The following is a 16,342-nucleotide window of genomic DNA, read 5'->3' on the forward strand; positions in this document are numbered from 1 at the left end:
AGATTTAAAAATTTGTAACTTCTACCCTATTTCTTAAGAAATAAATAAACTACTTCCCCAAAAGAAAATCGCACTAGTTTTTTAAGAGGCAATGTTTAGTTTTGAGAAGGACTGCTTTTTGTGTGTGAGAATTTTAAGTAGCCTCAACACTTCTGAATGCCAGTTAGGCTCTCTTTTAGAAAAAATTAACTGAATTCAGAAAATATTTCAACTACCAACATGTTTCAATTAAAAAAACTAAGGAACTCAAAATGAGGTTATAGATGTGCCAATATTTTCAAAGTGCTACACAAATATAAGCTTATATATCATTATTCATAATCCTTACCTCCCATATTTGATTCCACGAAGAGCACACAAATAGATAAATTTTAATAGCAAATGGTTGGAAGTAATCCATGTATCTTTCCTTTTCATTACTCGTAATATCCAATATTTCAAATCCAGCTGATTCTACCTTCAACCTATACCTAGAATTTAATAATTCTTCTCCACTTAGTCTGCCACCATCCTTATTTCTAGTTTGGCTCTGGCCACAGACTCTTAATTACTGTCTTTGCTTCTTTTCTTATCACCTTCTACCTCCTCTATCTAGAAGCTGGAGCACTCTTTTAAAACGTAACATCACTCCTTTGCTTAATATCTCCTGATAATTTATCAACACGAGGTCCAAAGTCCTTAGCATTCTCTCTTCTTACCTCTGCTACCCCAATTTATTAAGCTCTAGCCATACATGCCTCCTTTCTGTTACTCAATCATGCAATCTTAGGGCCTTCAATTCCACATTTCCATAATACACAGAATGTCCGTCTCCAGCTGTACCATGGCTGACTCCTTTTATTACCTGTATCTTGGCTCAAATGTTACATCCTCAGAGAGGTCTTCACTGACCACACTATCAAAAGTATGTCACAAAGCTCCTATTTACTTAGTTATTTTCCAGAAACAGGCACAGGACATTAAGTTCTCTCATCTAACACTTTGTCTTCATTATAATATGTTTATTTTACCTTTTTATCACCCATTTTTTTCACTTAGATTATGGACTCCATGAGGTAAGGGATAAAATCTAATTCATTCAAAGCTGTACAGTCAGCACCTAGCACAGGATGTGGCATATATCTATTAAAAATATTTTGTGAAGAACTGATTACATCTGCTGAATAACTCAACAGTCAAGGGGGCATGGGGTGTTTCTGTGGCAAAAATAGGCCCATTTTCACTCTTGTTTAATAAACCTGTTTCCCCTACACAACCACACATTTATCCACCTTCCCACCCATCTATTTACTAATCTAGTGACTTTGTACTTCACATTTTAGACTAAGAGTCAGAAATTACTTTTACTTTAATACTTTAAATACTTTTCTTTAATACTTTTACTTTAATACTAAAATAAAAATTGAGGATGAATTAATCTATCCAAAGACTTCCTTCCTCCCTCACTGAGTTCCCCTTAAAAATATTGTGATATCAGACATACAAATACATTGACATACACAAATCGATGTGTTCATTTGACATCATTGAGAAGGGGTACAATGATAAGCACTGGAAAACTTAAGAGACCTCATCAATGATGTCACTGAGATAGAACTTAGGATCTTTCAGGCTTAAAACAAGAAAATGGGGCAATACTATAATGAGCACCACTAGTGAGTAAAGATACAGTTCACAGTAAAAACACATCATTATGTCAAAAGAAAAACAAAGTAGGGAAAAGGAAAACATATAAAGCAGGCCTACAAATCAGTAAGAGATCACTGCTAATAGAAAAACAGACAATAAAATAAAAATAAAAAATAGAAAGTTTACAAGAACTATAAATGGCATTTCAGTATACAAAAAGCTATTCAATCTTGATCATAATTAGAGAAATAGTCTTCATTAGGTTAACATTGTTCAACAATAACATTGACAAAGATTAAAACTTTTATTTTTTTATTATTTTGTAATACATTTTATTGATTATGCCATTACAGTTGTCCCATTCCCTTCCCTTATTCCATTCCACCCTGCACCTCCACTTCCACCAGCATTCCCCTCCTTTGGTTCATGCCCATGGGCCATATATATAAATTTTTTGGCTTCTCCATTTGCTATAATATTCTTAACCTCCACCTATCTACTTTGTAGACCATTTATGCTTCTTATTCCCTGTACCTTTTACCCCCATCTCCTCCCTCCCTCTCCCTACTGATAACCCTCCATGTGATCTCCATTTCTATGACTCTGTTCCTGTTCTAGTTGTTTGCTTTGTTTTGTCTTCTTAGGTTGGGTTGTTGATAGTTGTGAATTTCTTGTCATTTTACTGTTTATATTTTTGACCTTCTTCTTCTTCTGTAAGTCCCTTTACCATTTCATATAACGGTTTGGTAATGATGAACTCCTTTAACTTGACTTTATCTGGGAAGCAATTTACCTGATGATAGCTTTGCTGGTGCTAGATAGAGTCATCTTGGATGTAGGGCCTTGCCTTTCATGACTTGGGAAACTTCTTTCCAGCTTCTTCTTGCCTGCAAGGTTTCTTTTGAGAAAACTGACAGTCTAATGGTAACTCCTATCTAGGTAACTGTCTCCTTTTCTCTTGCTGCTTTTAGAATTCTCTCCTCTTTCATCTTGGGTAAAGTAATTATGATGTGCCTTAGTGTGTGCTTCCTTAGGTCCAACTTCTTTGGGACTCTCTGAGCTCCCTGGACTTCCTGGAAGTCTATTTCCTTTGCTAGACTGGGGAAATTCTCCTTCATTATGTTTTCAAATAAGGTTTCAATTTTTTGCTCTTCCTCTTCTCCTTCTGGCACCCCTATAGTCCAGATGCTGGAACATTTAAAGTTGTCCCTGAGGTTCCTAAGCCTCTCCTCATTTTTTAACAATTCTTGTTTATTCATTCGGTTCTGATTGAATGTTTACTTCTTCCTTCTGAAAATTGTTGATTTGAGTCCTGGTTAGTCCCCTTCACTGTTAGTCCCCTGTGAACATTTTTCTTCATTTCACTTTTCACAACCTTCACTTTTTCCTCTAATTTGTGACCATATTCAACTAGTTCTATGAGCATCGTAATTACCAGTGTTTTGTACTGTCCATCTGATACATTGGCTATCTCTTCATCACTTAGTTGTATTTTTTTAAGGAGTTTTGATCTGTTCTTTTATTTGGGCCTTTTTTTTGGCCTTGCAGGCCTGTTATGTAGTAAGCTGTGAAGCCTTCGGTATTTACCAGGGTGAGACAACCCATTTCACCGTGTTTCAATGACGTATGTGGGGGAGGGCTCCAAGAGGGAACAGTGCAGTTGCCTCAGCTCTCAGCTGGCTTTCAGTCACTTCTTCCACTACCCACAAGCAAATTCGATCCTTCTGGTGCTGTTTCCTGGGTGGGTGGGTTTGTGTATGTTCTAGGACCCTGTGGGTCTCTCCAACAAACTCTCCTAGGAGGCTGGGATGTTCTTCTGTTGCCGCATCAACCACAAGTATTTCAGTCAGAGGTTTTGAGGCTTTATTTCCCTAGGCTGGAACCCTGGGTTGCACAGTCTGTCCAGTTCCCCAGTTGTTCTTCCAGGACCCTGGCATGTCCCACACTGGCGCGCTCCGCCAGCTGCCGCCTTGCTGTGGGTCCTCTCTGCTCAGCAGGCCACCTCTGCCCTGTCTACCAGTCTGGGTAAGTGTTTCTTCTTTAACTCCTTGGTCATCAGACTTCCATAAAATTTAGTTTTCTGGCAGTTTAGGTTGGTTTTTGTCTTTAAATTTGCTGTTGCCTTTTTTGTGGTTGTGTGAGAAGGCACAGTGTATCTACCTGCGCCTCCATCTTAAGATTAAAACTTTTAAGAACATACCACAATGGCAAGAATGTGAAGAAAACAGCACTCATACATAACTTGTGAGAATATAAGTTATATCATCACCTCAATGTAGGACAACCTGGTAATATTTATCCAAATACAAAATGTATATCATCATGGACTCAGCATTATTTTTATGTAGCATTTTAACTGATATATCTCACACAATATAAAAACTCACCATTTTAGAGTGTAAACTTTAGTGTACGTTAGTATATTCACAATGTTATTCAACCATGAACACTAGATAATGTCAGAATATTTGCATCACCCTGCCCCCCTGACAAACCCTATTTCTTTCTATTAGCAGTCAGTCCCAATATTGCACTACCCACAGGACCTAGCCACTATTAATCTACTTACTGTCTGTATAGATTTGTTCTGGACATTCATATGAATATAATTATACAACAGGTAATCTTTTCTGCCTACCTTCTTTCACTTAATACAGCAGCCTTCCCCCAGCCATCCACAGATACAGTCCAAGACCCAACTGGATGCCTATGATCTTTCTTATGTATCTATGATAAATTTTAACTTATAAATTAGGCACAGTAAGAAAATAACAATAATGAAATAAAACAATTATAATACTATACTTTAATGAAAGTTATATAAATGTGGTCTGTCTCAAAATATTTTATTGTACAATATTTACCCTTCTTCTGGTGATCATGTGAGATAATACAATGCCTACATGAGGAGATAAAATGAGGTAAATGATATAGGCATTGTGATGTAACATTAGGCTCCTACTGACCTTCTGGTGATATATGAAGAAGATCACTGGCTTCAGGTAATCATAATTACCTGAAGGTGTTTTGTTTTTTCAGGTAATCATAATTACCATAATCACTGGCTTCAGGTAATCAAGCCATGAGGAACTGTTAAGGACTTACAGGCAGGCAGTGTGTACGGCAGGGATATGCTGGACAAAGACATGATTCATGTCCTGGGTAGGATGGCATGAGATTTCATCCTACAACTATGAATGGTGAGCAATTTAAAACTTAAGAATTGTTTATTACTACAGTTTTCCATTTAGTATTTTAGGACTGCAGGTAACTGAAACTGTGGAAAGCAAAACTATGGATTAAGGGGGTACTCCTGTATAATGCTTTTAAGGTTCACCCATATTTTACATGTAACAGTACTTCACTATACTTTTATAGTTGACATTTGGTTGTTTCTATCTTTTGTCTATTATAATAATACTGCTACGAACACTTGTTTACAAATTTTTTTGTGTAAATATGTGTTTCAGTTCTCTCAGGTATATACCTATAAGTGATATTTGGTAAATGGTAACACTGCATTTACATTTTGAAGGATTTGCCAATTTACTTTCATAATGGCTGCAACTTTTCACATTCCCACCATCTATTCATGAGGTTTCTAATGTCTCCGCATCCTCATCAATACATGTTCCTGTCTGCCTTTTTTATTATAGCCTTCCTACCAGGTGTGAAGTAATATGGCATTCCTTTTTATTGCTGACTAATACTCCATTGTACAAATAGACACTTCTGGTTAATCCATTCATTAGTTGATGAATATGTGCGCTGACTCCACTTTTTAGATATTATGAATAATGCTGCTATGAACATCTCAGTACTAGCTTGAGTGCGTAGGTATGTTTTCAGTTCTCTTGGGTACATATCCAGGAGTGAAATTTCTAACAGTAACTTTTTGTTACATCTCGAAAACAAGTACTATGAGCTTTCTAATTTTGTTCTTATACAAATGGGCATTGAGATTATATCACTCTTTATTTATTTATTCACTCATTGTTTTTTAAAATACGAGATGCTTCACAAATTTGTGTGTCATCCTTGTGCAGAGACCACGCCAACTTCTTTGTATCATTCCAATTTTATTCTATGTGCTGTTGGAGTGGGCACTCACTATCTATATTTACTAACATACCATAATTTTCTGTCTGAAAACTTTTCTACTAACTAAATTACTGATATATCTGAGAGAACATTTTAACTGTTTACAATGCAATATGAGTTTAAAATGTGTTTTATTAGAAGTGGTTTATATATAGGGAATATCATTTTATGTTATTATATTTTTAAATAAATTTTTACTTTTCAATTGCACTTGACATATGATATTAGTTTAAGGTGTACAACATAGTGATTAGACATTTATGTAACTTACGATATGATCACCGCAAGTCTAATGCCCACCTGACATCACACACAGTTATTACAACATGGACTGTATTTTCTATGCTGTACCTTACATCACTGTGAATGTTTTTATAACTGGCAATTTGCAAATCTTAATTTTTATACCTTGCTCACCCGTCCACCCAACCCCACTCCCATTTGACAAGCATCAAAATGTTCTGTGAACAACTGAGCATTTGTTTTTTTGTTTGAGATTCCACATATAAGTGAAACCACATGGCATTTGTCTTTGACCCATTTTACTTAGCATAATACCCTCTATGTCAATCCATATTGTTGCAGATGGCAAAATTTCACTCTTTTTATGGCGAAGTAATATTCCATTATATGTATGTACCACTTCCTCCTTATCCACTTCTTCATCTATAGAAACTTACACTGCTTCCACATTATGGCTACGGTAAACAATGCTGCAATTATCACAGGGATATAATATGTTTTTTGAGATTAGTATTTTGGGTTTCTTTGGATAAATACCCAGAAATGGAACTGTTGGGTCCCTTCTCTGTCTCTTGTTATAGTCTTTGTTTTAAAGTCTATTTTACTTAAGTTCTGCTATCCTAGTTTTTAAAATTTCATAAATATATTTTGCCATCCCTTGACTTTCAGTCTGTATGTGTATCTCATTTGCAGTATACATATGGGTGAATGGACAAATTCACCCACTTTATCCTTTGACTGAAGCTATTCATATTTAACATAATTATCGATAGGTATGTACTTTCTGCCCTTTTATTTCGTATTTTTTCACCTCTCTTTTTTTTCCTTCTTAAAGACAGTCCTTTAACTTTTGTTGTTTCACCAGTTTGGTGGTGATGAACTCCTTTAACTTTTTCTTGTCTGAGAAGTTCTGTCTTTCAATTCTAAATGATAGCCTTTCTGGGTAATCTTCATTATAGGTCATTGTTTTTCATCATTTTGAATATTTCATTCCAATCCCTTCTGGCCTGCAAAGTTTCTGTTGACAAATCAGCTGACAATTATATGAGAACTCATTTGTATATAACTAACTGCTTTTCTCATGCTGCTTTTCAGATTCTCTCTTCATATTTAACCTTCAGCATTTCAATTATTATGTGTCTTGGTGTGGGTCTCTGGGATCATATTGTTTGGTACTCTGCACCTGTATGTCTATTTCCTTCTCTATGTCAGAGCAGTTTTTTGTCATTATTTCTTCAAGTAGGTTTTCAGTTCCTTGTTCTCCCTTTTCTCCTTCTTTTATCCCTATGATGCAAATGTTGGTATGTTTGATATACAAGAGGCCTCTTAAACTATCCTCATTTGGGGAATTCCTTTTTTTTTTGCTGTTCTGATTGGATGTTTTGTTTTTTATCCTCCAAATCTCTGATTAGGATCCTCTGCTTCATCTACCCTTGATTCCCTCTAATGTACTCTTCATTTCGGTAATTACAGTCTTCACTTCTGACTGGTTCTTTTTAACATTTTCTATCTCCACTTTTATGTTTCCTACCTCTTTGCTTAAGTTCTCAATTAGTTCATCTATTTTCCACTTAAGTTCATTGTGCTTCCCTACAATGAACATTTTGAACTCTGCATCTGATAGACTGTTTGTCTCCATTTTGTTTATATCTTTTTCTGAAGTTGTGTTCTATTCTTTCATTGGGGCATGTTTTGTCCTTTCCTCATTTTGGCTGCCTGCCTGTGTTTGTTTCCATCTGTTAGGCAGAGGTGCTACTTCTCCTGGTTTTAGAAAAGTAACCAACCTTATGTAGTAAGTGTCCTGTGGGGCCTGGTGGCATAGTCTTCCATGTCACTTGAGTTGAGTGTTCCAAGTATGTCCCTGTGTGGGCTGTACGTGCCTTCTTGTAGTTCAGTCCCTCCCATGGGAGGGACTGACCTTCAGGTTGATTGTTTGCAAGGACTCGCTATGACTACAGAGAAGAAGCTTGGGTGCAGGAGCTAAAGCCACAGAGCAGGAACTACTTTAGTGGGGCTCTGCTGGCTGCCAAGTTTGCCCCTTGGGTGTGTCATCTGTGCAGGTGGTTGGGCATCTGATGTGGTCTGAAGCTTCTCACCAGGTATACTGGCTCTGTGGCCTCATGGGAAGGGCCCTAGTGAGGGCCAATTTCAGTTGCTGCCTGTGTCCTTCCTGGAGCCACTTGATGTGAGCAACAATGTGATCTGACGGTGACTGCCACTATGCTGGGCTTGGGGGTGTTTCTAAGAAAGGAGCTTGCATACACATGTGGAGCCTTGACTCCTGTGACCTCTGCCCTCAATATCCTGGCTCTGGTGACCAGTGGGATTTGTGATCATGGGTTCAATAGGAGAGTAGAAAATAAAAAAAGTTATTAACTGCCTATCACCCCAGGGTTTGGCATAGAGGAGGCAAAGAGCATTGACCATTTCCTAATTTTCCCCTTAAAGAGGTATATTTGCAGACTTTAACAGCTGTTGCATAAAGGTCTCAGTTCCAATCAGCCTGAATCCAGATGCTAACTGAAATCCTCTTCTTCATGACAGTGGCAGGTCTTAGCACACATTTAACTACTGAAAGTCACTAAAAATAAAACAGGCTGCATTAATTACCAAGGTTTCAGAAACAACCAAGACCTAGAGCAAGGTTGAGAAGATAAGGCTCATGTCCTTAAAGACTGAGAGAGGTGTTGTTTCATGTAGTGAATAGAAACTACCCTTACTTAGCTGATGTGACCCAGTGGACTGCGCATTGGCCTACAAACTTAAGGGTTGCTGGTTCGGTGCCTAGTCAGGGTGCTTGGGATGTGGGCTAGGTCCCTGGCTAGCTGCATGCAAGAAGCAACCAGTCAATGTTTCTTTCACATACCGATATTTCTTTCCCTCTCATTCTCCATTCCTCCCCTCTCTCTAAAAATAAAATCTTTTAAAAAGAGAGAAACTAAGAGAGAGTCAAGGAAAATGAAGAAACAGAAATATGTTCCAAATAAAAGAATTACATTAAGACTTTAATGAAATGGAGATTAAGTGATTTACCTAATAAATAATTCAAAATAAGTCTTAAAGATGCTCACTGACCTCTACAGAAGAATAAGTGAACATAGTAAGAATTTCGACAATGAAATAGAAAATATTAAAAAGTACCAAATACAAGCCCCAAACTGAAGACTACAATAACTCAAAAATACAATGGAGGGATTCGATAGCAAATCAAATGATGCAGAAGAAAATATATCAATGAACTTGAAGACAGGACAGTGAAATTCACCCTATCAGAACAGTAAAAATAAAAAAAGAATGAAAAAGTTAAATAGCTTAAAGGATTTATGAAACATCAAAGTGAACTAAAATTCCTATTGTATAAGCCCCACACTTAGAAAAAAGAAAGAGGCAGAAAATCTTTTTGAAGATCTAATGGCTGAAAACTCCCCTAATCTGGAGAAGGAAACAGATATCCAGACATAAGAATCTCAGAGTTCCAATGATGAAGAATCCCAAGACATGTTAAAATTAAAGTGTCAAAAGTTAAAGGCAAGGGAGAATCTTTAAAGTAGCAAGAAAACAAACAAACAAAAAACAATTGGTTATGTAAAAAGAAAACACCCATAGGCCTATAAGCAAATTTTTCAGTACAAACTATGGAGACCAGAGGGAAATGGCACAATAAATTCAAAGTGCTGAAAGAAAAAAGTGCCAAGCAAGAATACTCTTTCCAGCAAAGCTGTCCTCATAACTGAAGTTAAGAGAGTTTTCCAGACATACAAATGCAAGGAGTTCATCATCATCCGACTGGCCTCCAAGAAGGACTAGAGAGACTTTTAAAAACAGAAACTGAAATCATTAACAGGAAAGCATAAATCTCATTGACACAGGTAAATATATAATTCAGATAATCTCATGTTGTCAAGGTGGTGAGTTAATTACTTATACATTTAGGATGAAGGTTAAAAGACAAAAGTAGTACAAATAAATATAACCACAATAATTTGTTTAACAGATACACAAATTAAAAGCTGTAAAATTGTGACATAAAAAGTATAAAATGTGAGGGGAAAGAAAAAATGTAGAGGTTTAAAATGTATTCAAACTTATTATTACCACCTTAACATAGACTGTTAAAAATATAAGTTGTTCCCCTGGCCTGTATGGCCTACTTTGTTGGGACATTGTCCCACAACCAAAAGTTTATGGGTTTGATTCCTGGTCATGGCACATACCTAGGTTGTGGGCTCGATTCCTAGTCCGAGCACTGTCACATGGGACCCTGTCCCAGATACATACAATTCCCTATTTGGGTGTCATATCTGGTCTAGGCACATATAGGAAGCAACCAATTGGTGCTTATCTTATGTATTAATGTTTCTTTCTCTCCTTTCCTCTCTCTCTCCGCCCTCTCTGAAAAACAAAGAAAAATTTGTCCTCGAGCCCTGACTGGTGTGGCTCAGTGGGTTGGGTGTCATTCTGCAAATCGGAAGGTCACTGGTGTAATTCCCAGGTCAGGGCACATGCCTGGGTTGCAGGCCAGTTCCCAGCAGGGGACACACGAGAGGCAACCATACATTGATATTTCTTTCCCCCTCCCCCTCTCCTTCCCTTCCCCTCTAAAGATAAACAAATAAAATCTTTTAAAAAATATTTTTTTCTAATTTTTTTAAAATGTAAGCTTTATGGTAACCACAAAGCAAAAACCTATAGTAGATACACAAAAGATAAGAAGAAATGAATCTGAGCATTCCACTACAGAAAATCATCAAACCACAAAGGAAGAAAATAATGAATAAGTAACAATAATTACATACCTATCAATAATTATTTTATATGGTAAATGGACTAAATTCTCAATCAAAAGACTCAGGATAGCTTAATGGAGAAAAAAAGACTTATTTATGCTATTGACTTGAGACACACTTCAGATGCAGGACACATACAGACTGAAAATGACAAGATGAAAAAGATATTCCCTGCAAATGGAAACCAAAACAAAGCTGGGTGGCTATACTTACATAAGACAAAGTAAATCTTGGGACAAAGACTATAATAGGTGATGAAGAAAGTCATTATATAATGAGAAAGGCATAAATCCAAAAAGAGAATATGTGTAAAATATTTATGCACTTAAGTAGATACAACAAATGTTAATGGACCTAAAGAAAAAAAAAGACACCATTACAATAATAGTAGGGCACTTTAATATGCCACTTTCATCAATAGGTATATTATCCAAATAGAAAATCAATAAGGAAACATTGGCCTGAAACAAGAGATAACAAATGTTGGTGAGAACATGGACAAAAGGGAACCCTTGTACACTCTTGCTGGGCATGTAAATTCATGCAGTCACTACAAAAAACAGAATGGAGGTTCATCAAAAAAGTAAAAATAGAATTACCATATGCTCCAGCAACCACTTCTGATATTTATCCAAAAAAACCCAAAACACCCATTTGAAAACATGTATGTACCTCCATGTACACTGAAACATTATTAACAATGGCCAAGATATCGAAGCAACCTAAGTGTTCATCAATGGATGAATAAAGAAAATTTGGTACATATTAAAAATAAAATATTATTCAGGCATTAAAAAGTAGAAGTAAACCTTACCATTTGTGATGACTTGGATAAACCAAGATGGCATTATGTTAAGTGAAATAAGTCAGACACAGAAAGACAAAAGCTATTATGATCTCCTTTAAATGTACAATCTAAAAACAAACAAACAAACAAACGAACAAAAGACAAACCAAAATGCTGAACTCATGGATACAGAGAACAGACTGGTGGTTGCCAGAGGTGAAAGCCATGGGCAAAATGAGTAAAAAGGGTCAAAAGACACAAATTTCCACTTACTTATAACAAGTAAACTTGTTACTTGTGTTATTAAAGTTTTCTATGATTTTTATTATTTTTACTACATTCATAATGCTGAAAGCATGGTCTTCCAACAGTATCTACTCTCTCTTTTTTAAATCCTTACCTGAGAATACATTCATTGATTTTAGAGAGGGGAAGGAAGAGGAAGAAAGGGAGGGAGGAAGAAGAGGGAAAGAGAGAGGGAGAGAGAAACAGAGACAGAGAGAGGGAGAGAGGAGGGAGGGTGGGAGGGAGGGGGAGGAGGAAGAGATAAACATAGGCTGCCTCCGGTATGTGCCTCCATCAGAAATCGACCCTGCAACCTTTGGTGTAAAGGACAATGCTCTAACCAACCAAGCCACACAGCCAGGGCCACATCTACTCTTATTTATCCTAACCAGTGAGTTTTTTTAAATTAACAATTATATTTTTAATCTCCTTCTATTGGTCCCTTTGCATGGATACAATATCCTCTCTAATCATAACAATGTAAATTATAGAATCCTTTTCAGTTTGTTGTTAAATTAATTTATTGAGCACTATGTTCCAAGCATTGTTCTCAGTAAATATGTAAAAATTTACATACATTTATATGTAAAAATTCACTTCATCTCCATATTAAGCCCAAGATTGGCACTGTTTCCATTTTTAGAAATTGCTCTCCTATTTCTGTAAGTGTAAAATTTGCTTACTTGGGTGAACCTCTTAAAAAAAGTGTTTGTTGGCTTTCCTCAAATGTTGGTGTCTGCTTTGACTGCTTATTTTTATAGCTAAAATTCTCTGTAGCTTCTTTATGAATCCTTTATGTATCTGTCTCCTTTTGGAGAAAAGGGAAGATACAAAGCCTAGTTTTAATAGTTGGGAAGGACAGATATTCTGTGCTGACAGCAGGCTGTGATAACTAGTTTGGGNTTGTTAAATTAATTTATTGAGCACTATGTTCCAAGCATTGTTCTCAGTAAATATGTAAAAATTTACATACATTTATATGTAAAAATTCACTTCATCTCCATATTAAGCCCAAGATTGGCACTGTTTCCATTTTTAGAAATTGCTCTCCTATTTCTGTAAGTGTAAAATTTGCTCACTTGGGTGAACCTCTTAAAAAAAGTGTTTGTTGGCTTTCCTCAAATGTTGGTGTCTGTTTTGACTGCTTATTTTTATAGCTAAAATTCTCTGTAGCTTCTTTATGAATCCTTTATGTATCTGTCTCCTTTTGGAGAAAAGAGAAGATACACAGCCTAGTTTTAATAGTTGGGAAGGACAGATATTCTGTGCTGACAGCAGGCTGTGATAACTAGTTTGGGCAAAGGTGTTTTTTTTTTTCTTTTCATTTTACTGTGGGTCATCAGCCCCTCTGCAGGAATTCAAGTAATTCAAGTACTCACATTTAATAGTACAATTAGGGGCAAACACTGCTAATTGCTACCACATGGCTCATGGGTAGGGAATGAATAGTTAATAGCAGTCCACCTGACTGCTTCTACACACATATACCTCCTCCCAAACACCCTGAACATTTCCGCAATCTGCCCCAACCCCTCATCACCAAATTAGGCACGCCTTTGGAACCATTCTCTCATTTACTAAATTTGTAATCACTTTTCAGTACCTTGATTTTTCCATCTGTAAAACAGGATGACAATATCAAACTATGCTTTCAGTATTCAAGTTGGTAAGAAATTTAAATATTTAGTGCACAGTGTTTAATACTGTTAGCATTGTGCACTTAGTCTGCCATCTTGCTACAGAAGCATTAATTATCCACCTTTAAAAAGAGGATGCTTAAATATTTTTAAAGAACATAAATACAGGATCTTAAGATGATTCTACCTTTGAAGCAATCCATGGAACAATGATAGATATACACATGCAAATAAATGAAACAAAAAATTTAGAGTCAGGGAACCAGACTAGGATAGCTCCTAGAAACTGAGTAACTAAGACAGCCTTTCATCTGTTTACTGACTTAAGGAGGCTGTTACTACATAGAGCTCCTAAAAACTACATACTAGAGTACTTTTCAAATTTTGTGTGTCTTTAGATGTAAAGTTAGTCTCTATAGTCTCTAGCCTATAATTAGATCCTGGTTTTTTTAAAAATCCATTCTACCAATCTATGTCTTTTGACTAGGGAATTGACCCATCTGCATTTAAAGTAATTACTGAGAGGGAAGCACTTACTTTCCATTTTGTTATTTTTTTTTATGTCATGTAGCTATTTTTGTCCCTCATTTCCTCCATAACTGCTTTCCTTTGCATGTAGTTGACTTTTTGGTAATGTTTTGATTTCCTTTTTACTTCCTTCTGTGTATATTTTATAAATATTTTCTTTGTGATTAACACAGAGATTACATATAACTTCCTAAAGTTATTACAACCTATATTAAGCTGACACTAACTTAACATTAATTGAATTCAAAAACTCCACTCCTGCCCTGGCCAGTGTGGCTCAGTTACCTGGAATGTCAAACTACAGCAAAGGGTTGTGGATTTTATAACCCATTCAGATGCTTAAGATCCCTAGTCCAGGCATGTACGGGAGGCAACCAATTGATGTTTCTCTCCCACATCAATGTTTCTCTTTCTCTCCCTTCCTCTCTCTCTAAAAGCAGTGGGGGAAAAACTGTATTCCTTTATTCATAGATGTCACAAATGATATTATTATATATGGTGTACTGTTTAATACAAATTATAATAATTTATAACTACTCTTTATGTATTTGCCATTTAAATCCTATGGGAAATTTAAAAAAATGAATTTACAAAGCAAAGTTACAATACCATTTTTTAAAATGTCTTTACATACAGTTTTCATAAGCCTTTGAGATGCTGTCCAGCAACTTTTCATTTCAACTTGAAGGAATTCCTTTAGCACTTATTGTAGAGCAGGTGTAACGGTAATGAATTCTCTCAGATTTTGTCTGAAAATGCCTAATTTCATTAACACTCATTTTTAAAAGAGTTTTGCTGTATACAGTCATGAATTGCATAGTGACAATTTGGTCAATGGTCAACTGAATAAGATTATAATGGATCTACAACTTATCAGCTACACCAAGACAAAGAAATATGGCCCTTTGAAAGAACAAAGCAAAACCTCAGAAAGAGAACTAAGCGATGAGGACATCTGATGGAGAATTTAAAGCCCTGGTAATCAAAATGCTCACAGATCTGATTGACCTTGGTGGAAAAATGAAAAAACAAATGAAAGATACCCAAACTGAAATACAGCAAAATATTCAGGGAACCAACAGTGACAAGAAGGAAACCAGGACTCAAAGAAACCATTTGGAACAGAAGGAAAAAAAACAAACATCTAACCAGAACACAATGAAGAAACAAGAATTCAAAAAGTGAAGAGAGTCTTACAAACCTCTGGGACACCTGAAATGTTCCAATATCCAAATTGTAGGGGTGCCAGAAGGAGAACAACAGCAGTAAGAAATTGAAAACTTATTTGAACAAAGAATGAAAGAAAACTTCCTTAATCTGGCAAAGGAAATAGACTTTTGGAAGTCCAGGAAGCCCAGAGAGTCCCAAAGAAGTCGGACACTAAGAGGAACACACCAAGGCACATCATCATTAAGTTACCCAAGATGAAAGATCAAGAGAGAATCCTAAAAGAAGCAAGAGGAACGAAGATAGTTACCTACAAAGGAGTGTCCATAAGGCTATCAGCTGACTTCTCAAAACAAACCTTGCAGGCAAGAAGCAGCTGGAAAGAAGTATTCCAAGTCATGAAAGGCAAGAACCTACATCCAAAATTGCTCTATCCAGCAAAGCTATCATTTATAATGGAAGGGCAGCTAAAGTGCTTCCCAGGTAAGGCCAAGTTAAAGGAGTTCATCATCACCAAGCCCTTATTACATGAAATGTTAAAGGGACTTATCTAAGAAAAGTAAGATAAAAAAATATGAACAGTAAAATGACAACAAACTCACAACTATCAACAAATGAACCTAAAAGAAAAACAAAGAAAACAAAAATTAAGCAAACAACCAGAACAGGAACAGAATCAGAGAAATGGACATCACACGGAGGGATTTCAGTGGGGAGGGGCAAGGGAGGAACGGGGAAAAAGGTATAGGGAAGAACAGGCATAATTAGTTGGCATGAAATAGATGGGGAGAGAGATTATAATGGAGCTAGAAAATCCCTATCACCTAATGTCATAATAATCGTCATGTCATAGCACAATACATTACTTGTGTTTGTCGTATTGCCACTCATAAAAGTACAGCACATACAATTGTGTATAGTACATAATACTTGATGATGATAAATGACTGTATTAGTGGTTCATGTACTTATTATACTATACTTTTTATTGTTATTTTTAGAGTATACTCATTCTACTTATTTAAAAAAGTTTGCTGTGAAATAGTATGCCATGTTACACCAGCAGCAGCTTCATATAATATACTTGTGTTTACGTCACTTTATTGAATTTGATTTAATCTCATGTTGTTTTGTATGGTAGCATACTATACAGGCTTGTAGCCTAAGAGCTATGGGCT

The 16,342-nt window shown here is 36.2% G+C and overlaps 1 protein-coding gene and 1 non-coding gene across 4 annotated transcripts in view; both read right to left on the reverse strand.

Moving 5' to 3' along the window:
• PTPN4 (protein tyrosine phosphatase non-receptor type 4) overlaps positions 1–16,342 on the reverse strand; it is a 272,802-nt gene that overhangs the window by 142,351 nt on the left and 114,109 nt on the right. The gene's annotated exons all lie outside the window — the stretch shown is intronic.
• On the reverse strand, positions 5,631–5,736 carry LOC118989679 (U6 spliceosomal RNA). Its single transcript, XR_005067055.1, has one exon. It is a non-coding gene; the product is annotated as a U6 spliceosomal RNA (small nuclear RNA).

This window comes from Sturnira hondurensis, unplaced genomic scaffold (genome assembly GCF_014824575.4).
Source record: "Sturnira hondurensis isolate 20B ecotype Veracruz unplaced genomic scaffold, ASM1482457v3 Scaffold0006496, whole genome shotgun sequence".
Taxonomy (NCBI): Eukaryota; Metazoa; Chordata; class Mammalia; order Chiroptera; family Phyllostomidae; genus Sturnira; species Sturnira hondurensis.